The sequence below is a fragment of the Spermophilus citellus genome (assembly GCF_964194105.1).
Source record: "Spermophilus citellus genome assembly, chromosome: 9".
Taxonomy (NCBI): Eukaryota; Metazoa; Chordata; class Mammalia; order Rodentia; family Sciuridae; genus Spermophilus; species Spermophilus citellus.
This window is the reverse complement of record NC_138191.1, coordinates 83,736,935-83,748,908: the sequence shown is the minus strand read 5'-3', so window position 1 is coordinate 83,748,908 and position 11,974 is coordinate 83,736,935. Positions and strand designations below refer to the sequence as shown.

General features: G+C 44.4%; 1 protein-coding gene across 3 annotated transcripts in view; it reads right to left on the bottom strand.

Annotated features, from left to right (window-relative positions):
• GNG12 (G protein subunit gamma 12) overlaps positions 1–11,974 on the bottom strand; it is a 124,388-nt gene that overhangs the window by 6,225 nt on the left and 106,189 nt on the right. Inside the window, exon 3 of one of the 3 annotated variants that reach the window (XM_081305676.1) lies at positions 4,090–4,265. The exons of the other annotated variants lie outside the window; for them this stretch is intronic. The gene's annotated coding sequence lies outside the window, so the exon portion shown is untranslated. The remainder of the gene's footprint in view (positions 1–4,089; positions 4,266–11,974) is intronic. 3 annotated transcript variants of the gene reach the window in all.

Genomic DNA, 11,974 nt, shown 5'->3' with positions numbered 1-11,974 from the left:
GTGGAAGTGGGCAGACTGTTTCACGTTCATGAGCCTAAGATTTTTTGAGGTTGTTGTTTTGTTTTTGCATACTCAGGGCTGCTCATCCACTGAGCTACATCTACAGCCCCCCCCCCCCCCCCGTTTTTTTTCTGGGACAGGGTCATGCTATGTTGCCCAGGCTGCTCTTGAACTTGTGATTCTCCTGCCTCATTACATGCATGTGCCACCATGCTCAAGTTTTCTCAGTTGTAACATAAAAATACTACTAATCACCGCAAAATGCTTTTTGGGATTCATTCACTGATGCATACCTAAGGGTTAGCATAGGCCAAGCCACTCTCATAAAATGCAACTGCTATTATTTTAGCCTGGGGGGGGGGGGGTCATACAGACCATGAATTGGAATTCCTTTACCTGACTGTTCTGCCCACCTCTCCTCAATTCTGGTCACTGAGTGTCAAGGGTTTTGACTGAATGGGTCTAGGTAGGGCTTCAGGGATCAGTTCTTTTTTGATTCTGCCCCCAGGCACTTCTGCCACACTCTAGTATCAAGGTAAGACACAAAGGTTGGTGATAGCCAACAGAGGACTGCCACAGGGAAAAAGAAGCCCTAACAGTACAGGAAATTGGGAGGAGGAAGCATGTGGCAGGGCAGGGTGGCCTTGCCTTGTCCTGGCCTTGGGCAACCTCAGTTCAACACATTCCTGGACTAGACGTCTCTTCCTCAGACTCCTCAGTACTGCTGCCCCACCCAAGGAGAGGCCTCAGATCTCCTCCTCGGGGGTGTTACCCACACCCAGCCACCTGGCCTAGCCCCTTTCTATGCTCCCAGGCCAGCATCTGAAATGAACGTGAGGTTGTGGGCAACCTCACCCCAAACAGTGCCCAGTGCCCAGTGAGTTGGTTGCAAATTTCATTCCCCTGCAACACATTGATCTGGGCTGCCCCTCCGGTTGGTGGCTGTTCTCAGCCTCCAGAATGTGAACATGACACCTTTTCTGAGTGGCCTGTGGTTTCCAGGCTGCACCCTCAGGATTTTCTAAATGTGCTGCTTGCGTGAGAACAATGCCAAGCATTCTCCTCAACCTCCAGGGCACAAACTTTCCAAGGCCTGAGCAAGTTTTCCTGTAACTGCAAACAGGTCACACAGATGGGACCTTGACCAGTCACTGCTCCCACCCCGTGTGACCATAAGCAAATAGTCCACAGTCAGGCTATATTTATAAAAAGCCTGGGTAGGTCCCTCTCAAAGTGGTGAGAAAGCTGGCACCTAGAATACGGGGGACTTTTTCCCTTCTTGACTGAATTTTAATCAGGATTTAAAACAGCTAGCTAGTAAGAAGAACAAAATATAACAGAAAAAAGATAAAAACAGTTAGCAATCCCCAATTCATGCTTGCCAGCTCTGGCTTTATGCAGTGTTCTGACGTCTGCTCTGCCCTGCTTCTTCACTGTGGGGCCTTCTCACTCTCACAGCTCCCTGCTGCCTTCCACTGGGGAATCTTGCAGGTCCCAGGCTTTGCAAAGTCCATGCAAGACCATTTATTTATCTATTCATTCATTCATTTATTTTAAAAGATCACTTGAGCCCAGGAGTTCCACGGCAGACATGACAAATACAGCCAGTAACTCCTGGGTTCTAGTGATCCTCCTGCCTCAGTCTCAGTTTCAGCCTCTGAGCAGGTGGGAACTAGTATGTGACACTTTTTTTTTTTTTGGCAGGGGGAGGGGGTATGAGGGATTGAACCCATGGGCAATAAACCACAGAGCCACAACCCCAGTTCTTTTTATTATTTAAGACAGAGTCTGCTAAGTTTCTTAGGGTCTCACTAAGTTGCTGAGTCTGTCTCAAACTTGCAATCTTCCTGCCTCAGCCTCCCAAATTGCTGGGATTGATTATAGGTGTGTGTCACCACGCCCAGCTGGAAAACATTTTTAAATGAGTGCTACTGGTACTTGGTATAGCAAGCTAAGAATAAATGGGTAGAATGGACACAGCTTCTGCCCTCACAGAGACATTAGACAAAGAGGATCCTTTCCTTTTGTGCTTCAGGAAGAGCCCAATCCTGCCACTGCTCTCTGCTCCTCTCAGGCTCCCACTCAATCTTTTCCTGAAAGTTCCTTCCCCTGTGCTGGTAAATGAATAACTGATTAAAGTTTTGGAGATGGGAGATTTTTTTATAGCATCAAAGTTATTAAACACAAACAGCTTCCTACTGAATATCATACAGCAATAGCTTCAAAAGTCAGTTAAATGGGGGTATTTATGGGCAATCCTAGAGAACACTGTAAACTGGGCCACTGGAAAATAATATAATCTCTGACTATCACTTTGTTCCTATGGAGAAATCAGATCAAAATTATATTGTTTCAAGTTGGGGAGACTCTTCCAGGGACTCTTGAGTTTCCTGGCCTCAAGGCAGGGCTCCTATTGTTTCACTCCTGAGAGGCAAGGTGCTCTTAACAGCTGGGCTGTGGCAGAACAAGACCAAGGACTGGGCAGGTTATCTCCAACTGTCTTGGCACCATCAGAGGGCTTGCTCTGGTCTTTTCAATGGCAAGGATGTCGGTTGTTTGTGCTATTAATGCTACCCATTTGGTTTCCTTACATCAAGAACAGCTTCCAAGGTAGACACCAATATCTGTATGGAGGCTAAGAGTACACAGGCTGCATCATTCTAGGACCACTCATTGGAATCCTGAATGGGGCATTACTATCCATCCTTGTATTACAGATGAGGCAACTGAGGTTAGAAAAACTGGCTTTGAGGCAACCCAGTTTGTATACCACAGTCCACCTTGTAATCCTTTTCTCTCCTGAAGCCACCCCTTCTGGAGAGGGATCAAATTCCAACTAAATCCAAGGAAAGGGAGCAATTCCAATGAAATCTATTCATACTCAGGGTATCACTAAATGTTCCACAATGTGGCTCTTAGTCAGGAGTGGCTGACACTCATTGACTTGGAACAGTGGGCCTGCTGACCACCTTGTGTTTATGTGACACCCCTCCTGGACAGAAGGCACCTTGTTTATCTATCTGGTGCCTGCAGAGCAGTCTTCCCCTCTCCTGTGCACCAGCTGGGCAAAGGGCTGAAGTCAGCATCTGGGGTCCCAAGTGCTCCATTCTACCCAGAAGGGTCAAGGCCTGCGTGAGCCTGTGCAGACCACCATCTGGTGAAACTCTGGCTAACTCTTCTGTAGCCTTATTTTCAGTTGCATGTAAGGGTAACAGATTTGAATAAACATATGTAGTATTTAGCTAGTCAAATCATTTGCATTGGTTTTAATGCTGTGGTTCATCTTAATTCTCCAGTTCCTAGAAATTCCCAGGAACAAGATGTCCCATTAGGGAAATATGGACATTTTAATCTTTGTTTGTGGGGGGGGGGGCTAAAGCTGGGAGAGAAGGGTGGGGATGGAAAGTGTCACCAAGCATGCTTTGGGAGGAAGGCCCCAGGGAGCCCCAGGGCCATCATGGCCTGGCCAATAACTGAACCACTGGAGCGAAGCCAACTTTCATGAGCAAACATACCCCTGTGGCTGTAATGAAAGAGCAGCTTAAAAAAAAAAAAAAAGCCACAGGCTTCTATTTCCTTTCTGATCTTGCCTTCAACTTCTAGTGCCTTCCTCCAGCTCTCTGTCTGCCCTCTTCTGTAAAAATGGGGATAAAAAGACCCATCTCACAGGACTGTCAGAAGCAGGCAGGAGCACTGCTCAGTGCACCGGGCATACTCATGTGTTTACCAAATGCTGCTCCCTGGGCTCCTCCCTATGGAGGGAAACAAGCAGAAGATCAAGATTACTCTCCAATTTCAAGGCTGTGTGACCAGGTAGCAATAGCTTTCTAACATGGCCTTGGTGGGAACGGGGGAATGCAGAGCAGGCTGTTGAGAAACTTCTGTTCTCATGAGCACTTATTATTCCTATCAGAGTCTGCAAGCCAAAGCCAGACTGCAGATGTTTTTAGTTGGGCCACACACACAGAGTTAGCTCTTGTGTGTGTATGTGTGTGTGTGTGTGTGTGTGTGTGTGTGTCTGAACTTTAAATTGATGTCGACAGTTAAGAAATCGAGAGATTTTACTTTTAAAGGAAGATTGAAACAAACCTGGATCTGAGTAGTGGCTTCCCTCTCAACATATGCTGGTGCACCTGTGGAGCCCCCAAATTTGACTCTGTCTTTACACTGCAGCTTGGATAGCTAGTTCCAGGGACACATCAAGGATCAGCCAGGGGATGTGGTCTTGCTCTTGCTACTTCCCAGCTCTAAGGCCCTAGGCAAGACTTGGAAACAATTTAAACCTCAATTTTCTCATGGAAATGAACAGAATAATAATACTTTCATATTTCAAAGGACTGTTAAAAGTATCAGATGAAGTAAGTGTGTGGGATGTAATCCCAGCTTCTCAGGAAGCTGAGGCAGGAGGATCACAAGATCGAGGACAGCCTGGGCAACTTAGTTGAGACCCTGTCTCAAAATAAAAAGCACTGGACTGTAGCTCAGTGTCAGAGTACCCTGGGTTCAATCATTAGTACCAGACAAAACGAAATAAAAAAACCCAACAACAAACAAACCCCCAAACAAAAGCAAACAAAAAGTCTGTGGGCTGCTAGGAATGTAGCTCAGTAACAATGCATACCTAGCATTCGAGAGGCCCTGGGTTCAATCCCTGGCATGGCAAAAGAGAAAAAAAAAAAGTCTATCACTACAATAAATATAAGGAATATGTTTTTCTGCCTGTTTAGCACCTGCATCTTCTTATCATATACCATGCAACCTGCAACAAGCTCTTGCAAACCCTAATGGGCTGGCCCTAGACAGCAGCCCTATCCTATTCCTAGCATGGCCTATGGACTGTAGGGCTGGAAAGTGAAAAATGACATCTCCAGGGCCAAGAGAAGAACTGTGCCCGCCTTCCCCCATTTCATATGCTGAAGTTCTAAACCCCTAGTACCTCAGAATCTGTATCTGGTGACAGGGTCTTTAAAGAGGAATTAAGATAAAAAGAGATCTTGAAGATGGACCCTAACCTAGTATGACTGGTGTCCTTATAAGATGGGGAAATCTGACGTACAGGGGTACAGGGGGAAGATTAGGAGAAGATGGCTATCCACAAGCCAAGGAGAAAGGCTCAGGAAAAGCAAACCCTACCAGCACTTTGACCTCAGATTTCTAGATGGGAAAATAAATTGCTGTTGCTTAAGCCCTGAGCCGGTGGTAGCTGCCTATGTTATCCTTCGCACATGAATACACCCAGGTTCTCCTGATGCCAGGGTGCTGGAAAATGTCAATTCTGCCAATTAACATATTCTGATAGGTGGGAGTGACAGGAAGATTGATTTCTGCTAACAAGCAGGGTGGTGAGCTAGTTACTGGGTGTGGATGCAGGGGCATCCTAGCCACCTGCAACCAGGTAGAGAAAGGATGAGAGTCCCCGTGGCTGTGGCAGCCTCCTGGTTCTGCACTCTCCACTGGGTCCTGGGGGCCAGTTCTATCGTGCTGGCAGTCCCCCCTAGGGACTCTGAGAACCTGCTCCTCCAGACTGATTAGGCAAGCACCCAACCCCTGTATTAAGCCCATTCCACTGAAACTGCCAAGAGCGCTTTCTGTTTGCTGTAACTGAACCATGAACAACATGCAACTGCTAATCTGCTGTTTGTAAACTGCAAATAACTTGCAGATATTAGCTATGCTATTATTGCCATACCATCACTGCTGAACACCCCAAACTCTAGGACTCAAAGGAGGGAGTAGTAAGACATAAATTCTCTCTCAGCCAGACCACAGTAGCAGGCTGTGAGGCCAATAGTGGTGGAACCTGTGACCAGCCGCAGGTCCTACTCATTCTGCATAGTTCTGAGAGCAAAGGGCAGAAAGAGCAAGCTGCTGGTTATGGGGGAGGAGACTGAGAGGGAGAGGCGAGGAAAGGCTGCATGGAGCTTTAGAAAACGTGGTCTGTAAAGGGGAAAGAGATGGCTAGAGCTCAGCTAAGAGAAATTTACATAGAATCAACAGAATGGAAAATAAAACTGCTCTCACAAGGCTCCAGCTCATCCTGTAAGAGCAGCAGGCTTTTGAGTTCCTTATCTAGTACCCTACATTAGTAGCATTTTACCTGCCTTCCAGGGTGCATCTCTCTCAATAATAATGAGACAGATAAGTTAAATAATGATTAATTTTGATGATAGCCACCATTTACTGAGTACTTAGTCTTTGCCAGGTGAGTAAATTCCATGCATTTAGTTCTTACAATAACTCTGGGAGATACATTCTTTTATTGTGTCTGTTTTATAGAAGAAGCAGAGAGGTTAAAAAATAAACAAATAAAATAAAGGTATTGTGTTCATCTACAACTACAAAATATTCATGCTTAGAATCACACTGGTTTACATGGTATAGCTGGGGCTCTGGCTGACCTTACTCTCAAGATCACAGTCACCACCCGTCTCTAAACAGAAAGAACACAAGGAAGGAGTGGGGAGAAAGGAGGGGCAGGTGCCAGTCAAAATCTCTTATCGGAAGATACTGTGCTCTATTTAGGGGCTGTGGCTCACTTAGAGAGGTGGTCCCCACACACTGCCAGCAGGAAGTGAGGCGCTAAGCAACCTCACAAGATGGAAGTCAAGGAGAATAGGCTGTTCTCAGTTAAAAGAACAATTGCCCCAGATTCCAGGTAAGGCTTTTGCTAAAGACACAAGATGATCCTATCATCCTCAGAGCCCCAGAGAAGCTGGCAGGGAGCCAAGAGAATGAGCCAAACCAAGTAATAAATCCAGAAGGAGAGGTTGCTACAGAGCCTGGGCAATGAGTTCCTAACTTCACTGTGTATCCAGAACACTTGGGGCACTTGCTTAAAAAACCTGATTCGGGGGCTGGGGCTGTAGCTCAGTGGCAGAGCACTTACCTAGCACATGTAAAGCACTGGATTCAATCCTTAGTACCACATGAAAATAAATAAAACAAAGGCATGCTGTTCATCTACAAATACAAACAAAACAAAACAACCAAAGAAAACCTTGATTCAATAGGTCTAGGGCTCAAGAAGCTGCATTTACAAACTTCTTAGGTGACCCTGACAGTTTCTGCTTCCAGAGCCTGCCTGTGTTTATTTCTATCTGGGAATTAAAACAGGTCATTGTTAAAGCTCTGAACAAACCCTGAAAAATTTGCATTTGGATTACCTTAACCTACAGGATTAAGCCTCCTTCAGCTCGAAATCACTGTAACTATTTAATATATTTCTTTGCTACAAAAGTCTAAATTTGTTTTCTTAATAGCCACTTCCTTCTGGAAAGTGTCCAGAAGCTAGACATCCCTGCTCTTGCCATGTCTGGTGATATCCCTCTGCTACCACTCTCACTATTTCTTTTTTTTTTTTTTAATAAAGTTTTTTTTTTTTTTTTTTTTTTTTTAAGAGAGAGTGAGAGAGGAGAGAGAGAGAATTTTTAATATTTTTATTTTTTAGTTCTCGGCGGACACAACATCTTTGTTGGTATGTGGTGCTGAGGATCGAACCCGGGCCGCAAGCATGCCAGGCGAGCGCGCTACCGCTTGAGCCACATCCCCAGCCCCCACTCTATTTCTGACCAGGTACCCATAGGGCTCACTCCTGGGGCTCTGAAAGTAGCAGAGTCAACGAGGGCTTTTACAGTCAGATAAATACAAACTGTGGCTAGTTACTTATGACTTCAAGGTGCTTTACTTCTCTGAGCCTCATCTGTAAAACAGGAAGGGATAATACTGGTAAATACCTTGAAGGGTTGCTTCCAGGAGGAACTGAGGGATGCATGTAAATTAGCACTTGCCTGACACACACTGGTCCTCAGGGGAGAGAGAGGAAGCTCTCTCTACCCTATGACTTTAGCTGTGACCAATGCACTTCACCTTTACTTCAGTCCAAATAGTAGACCATTTAAATTTACACTTGAGTGGTTCACAGTCACAGGTGAAATACCACTGTCCATCCCTTCTTGAGTGACATCTGTGACATCTCCATTGTCTTGGTCACTGAGGCATCCTTTGGTCTCAACCCTCCTTCTAACTTCTCATATCAAGGGCTAACTAATAAAAATACAAGCCACATGTATGATTTAAAAGTTTTCACTGGCAACATGAAAAGAAAAATAGAAAAAAAGTAAAATTAAGTTTAATACAAACAGAATTGACAGGTATTCCTTATAATAATTATTGTAGTTTACATTTTTGAATACCCAGTGTGTATTTTTCACTTACAGTGCATCCCAATCTGGATGTCCCAACTGGAGTACTTCACAGACCTGGTGCTTACTGGACACAACAGTGTCTGCTACGATAGACAGTGCAAACTTACATTCTGGAACTTTCCAAATTCTCGGGACTCTGACTCTGAAAAACTATGTTTTAATTCCCCCATTTTCCCAGCTTCTATTTTACCCAGTCTTTGCTCCCAGGACCTTGAGCCAGGGATGCTGGCCTCAGCTTGCTACAGCTCTCCAGGCTCTAATCTTCTTCCAGTACATTTTCTTCTGACCCTTTGCTCAGTTACCACTTTCAGCTTATTCTTTTGAAAAGTTGGCTCAAACAAGTTCCTGGGATTTCTCAGGATTCCCTAAGAGAAGTCCAAAGGGACTTCCCTAAAAGAAGTCCAAAGCTTTACCCTCAAGACCCTAATGCTTCTACTACCATAATAAAAATCCTAATCACAAAAGGAGCTTATTTCTACTTAGAGCTTGCTAAATGCCACATACCAGCCTGTATGCTAGATACTATCAGTCTAGTATCGTTCTAGATCCTCACAATGGTCCTGAGGCAGGTACTATTTTCACCCCCATTTTACAAATGAAGAAACCAAGGCACAGTGAAGTTAAGTATGCCTAGTGCCAAACAGCTGGCGAGCTGCTGGACTGGGGTTTAAGCACTGTTAGTTTGACTGCAGAAACCAGACCTGGAGCGTCTACTTCTATCTGACTGCAGAGATAGGTTGCATCGGCAGGCCCTAGTTTCAGGGGCTGCCCTTTCAAGTCCCACCTGTGATCCCCCTCCCAAGCTCTCTCCACCTGCATCTCTTGGCTTAAATTCTCTTGTTTTAGGCTCCAGTTCACATTTTTATCTCTTGTAAGGAAGGTCTCTCTAACTACTTTTGCTTATGGTGACTAATTCCCTTTACGAATTCCTGCTATGTATATATAATTCAGGGGTTCAAGGACACCTGAGGACTTACCTATGCAAAAAAAGGGTAGTCATGGGGAGGTGTGCCTGAATACCCTAAAATTATATGCAAAATTTGGGGTGTGTTAACCTGAGGAGAGGATTAATAGCTGTTATCAAGCTCTCAAGAAAGGCTTATAACACCATTTATTTCAGTGCTTCCAACTAGTCTTCCAACTAAACTTTTAGCTCTGTAATACAGCAACTACATTTATTCCTTACTGTGTGCCAGCTACTGTATCAAGTACTCTATACAGATATTTAATACTCTCTGGAAACATAAGAGGTTGACTTTGTCATACTTCAAAACTCAGAAGGTTACAATTTGCCCAAGATCACATAGCTATTGGTGGCAGGAACAGGACTTTAATTCAGATTTCCCCAACTTCAAAGCCATGTCCTAATCAAGATGTGGTATCTAATGCCACCTTCTCTCTTATATGGACTAATTCAGAGAATGAGGCCTCAATAAATATGTGGGTTAGATTAAGACATGTGATGTGGCAACCAACACATCAGCTAGCAAGTGAACCTACTACCTGGGGGTGTTTATGAGTCCAGTGTTTGTTTTCTTAGAAACAAGATATACCTTGCTGCTCCTTGCCACAAGTATTCTGCAAAATACTGACTGTTCTGAGCCAATGGATACCCACCTGCTTGGTTCCCTGCATAGTTCTGAGAAGTCTGGGTGGAGTTCCTGGGGTTCCCACACTTGCTTAGGGTCAATTACTAATTCTGAATTTTTACCTCCAGCATGGATTGGCCACTTGTGTGGTACCCAGGTTCCGAGAGCTACACTGCATTTTACCTGCATACTGTACCACAAACAGGTTTCCAACTGTTGAAGGTGGGCCCACAAGGAGGTACCCTCTGAGGTTGACCTACAGAGGTGTAGGACTCAGCCTCTTCCGTGCTGTGCTAGACCAGAATCCAGCCATGCATAGAGACGTATATTTACAGTCAACACTGAGAATGACAGTTACAAACAAGCTTTACTCTCTACTTAGTGTTGTAAGACTGACTGAGGAAAGATTTGCTTATATCTGCATGGCTGGCTCAAGATGGCCTGATGTCTCATATGTTTACCTAATGACTGAATAAAGGAATGAATGAATGCAATCACTACTTAATATTTAAAACAAAAACTAAAGGTAACATCATCAATGGATTTTTTTTGGCCAAAGTCTGTGTTAAGGGCTTTATGTAAAATTATTTTATTTACTTTTCACTTCATTAATTAGCTTTCAAATGTTAATGAAGGAATAAGTATACAGTAAACATTTTAAACAGTCTGAAAGGGTCTTCAACACAAACTAGTTCTCCTTGAACTCTAGCCTTTCTCAGGCAATTGCTATTACCAGTTTCTCACATTTCCTTCTGAGGATATCCCATTCATATACAGACATGTTTATGCATGTATCTGTCTTAAAAAATACAAATGGGAGCATGTTACATGCATTGCATGTATGTGTTTTATTCTAACACTGTATTTTGGAGATTGGGTTAAAGGTAGTATGCAATAATGCCTATTTTTCAAACAGGGATGCTGAAGCTCTACAGATATCCAGATAATAAATGCTAATGCTGAAATGAAGCCTGGTGCCCCTAATTACTTCTCACATTGCATCCCTCCTGCATCTCCCAGAAGCTTCCTGAGGCCAGAGAAGAAGTGGGTATGACCAGGGATGCAAAAGACAAAACCCTGTCCTAAAAGGACCTGTGCACTACTTTTGGGGACAAAACTACAATATGAAGTGAAGAAATTTCTAAACAATATAAAAATGTACCCAGGACATGTTTCACTATACTCCAAAGTGCCAGACATTTGTGAAAGGAAAGAGCCACAAGACACCGCACCCCAACCCCTGCACCCCTCACACACTAGGAAGTTCTCTGGCACAGTGGCTCCTCTGCCTGTGGTCTATACCAACAGCGGCAACCTCAGGATCACTGAGGATTTCTTTGAAATGCAATTTTTCAGAGGTCAGCCCAGATCTACAGAACCAGAAATGGGTTGGGCCCAGGCTATCAGTGATTCTGATGCTCCCTAAAACTTAAGAACCACAGTGCCAGAGGAAGTGACTTCTGAATTTTTTTTTTTTAAGCTGTAAAGAGGAGAAGAGTCCAGCATTCAATAAATTAACACTCACTCTAGGTAAACCAAGCTTGATCCATATTCCCTACATTATCCTAGGGTTAAGCTGAGAGTCGGGATACAAAGACACAGAGGCTGTGTCCTGAGGAAGTGGAAGAGATGTAAGACCAAGCTGCCTAAGCCAGGAGGTAGAACATCCACAGGCTGGGTTGAGGTCTCCTCCTCTTACCTGTGACAAAGTGCTCTGTGGCCCTTTTGATACCTAAACCCAGAAAACCTACACTTTCCTTCCCATCTATGTGAACTGGGTTTCCTCCCCATCAGCTTTCCTGAAGGACCTGCCTTCAATCCTCTATGACCCCCTTGGCTGAGCAGGGCTGGAGGTTTTCTGCACGGAGACCCCTCACCCTGGATGTTGTCCACATGTAGCAATTCTGTCCCCACATCTGGTGAAATGATAAAACAGAACAGAGATATTTAGGACTCTGGCCTCACATTAAACAGGGGGCATGCTTTATAATATGGCTAAGCAGACAGGAGGTGGTCTCCTATGTGTGCACTTAAATAAAAGCAGAAAACCCAAATGTCTAACGGGATGGATGTAAATAAGGCAACCCACAAATGAGGCTGCATTACTTTGGATTAGAAGCAACAGTTGCCACTGCCCTGCTTTGAGTGGTGCCGCCTTCTTGAAGGAGCAGGAGAAATGAT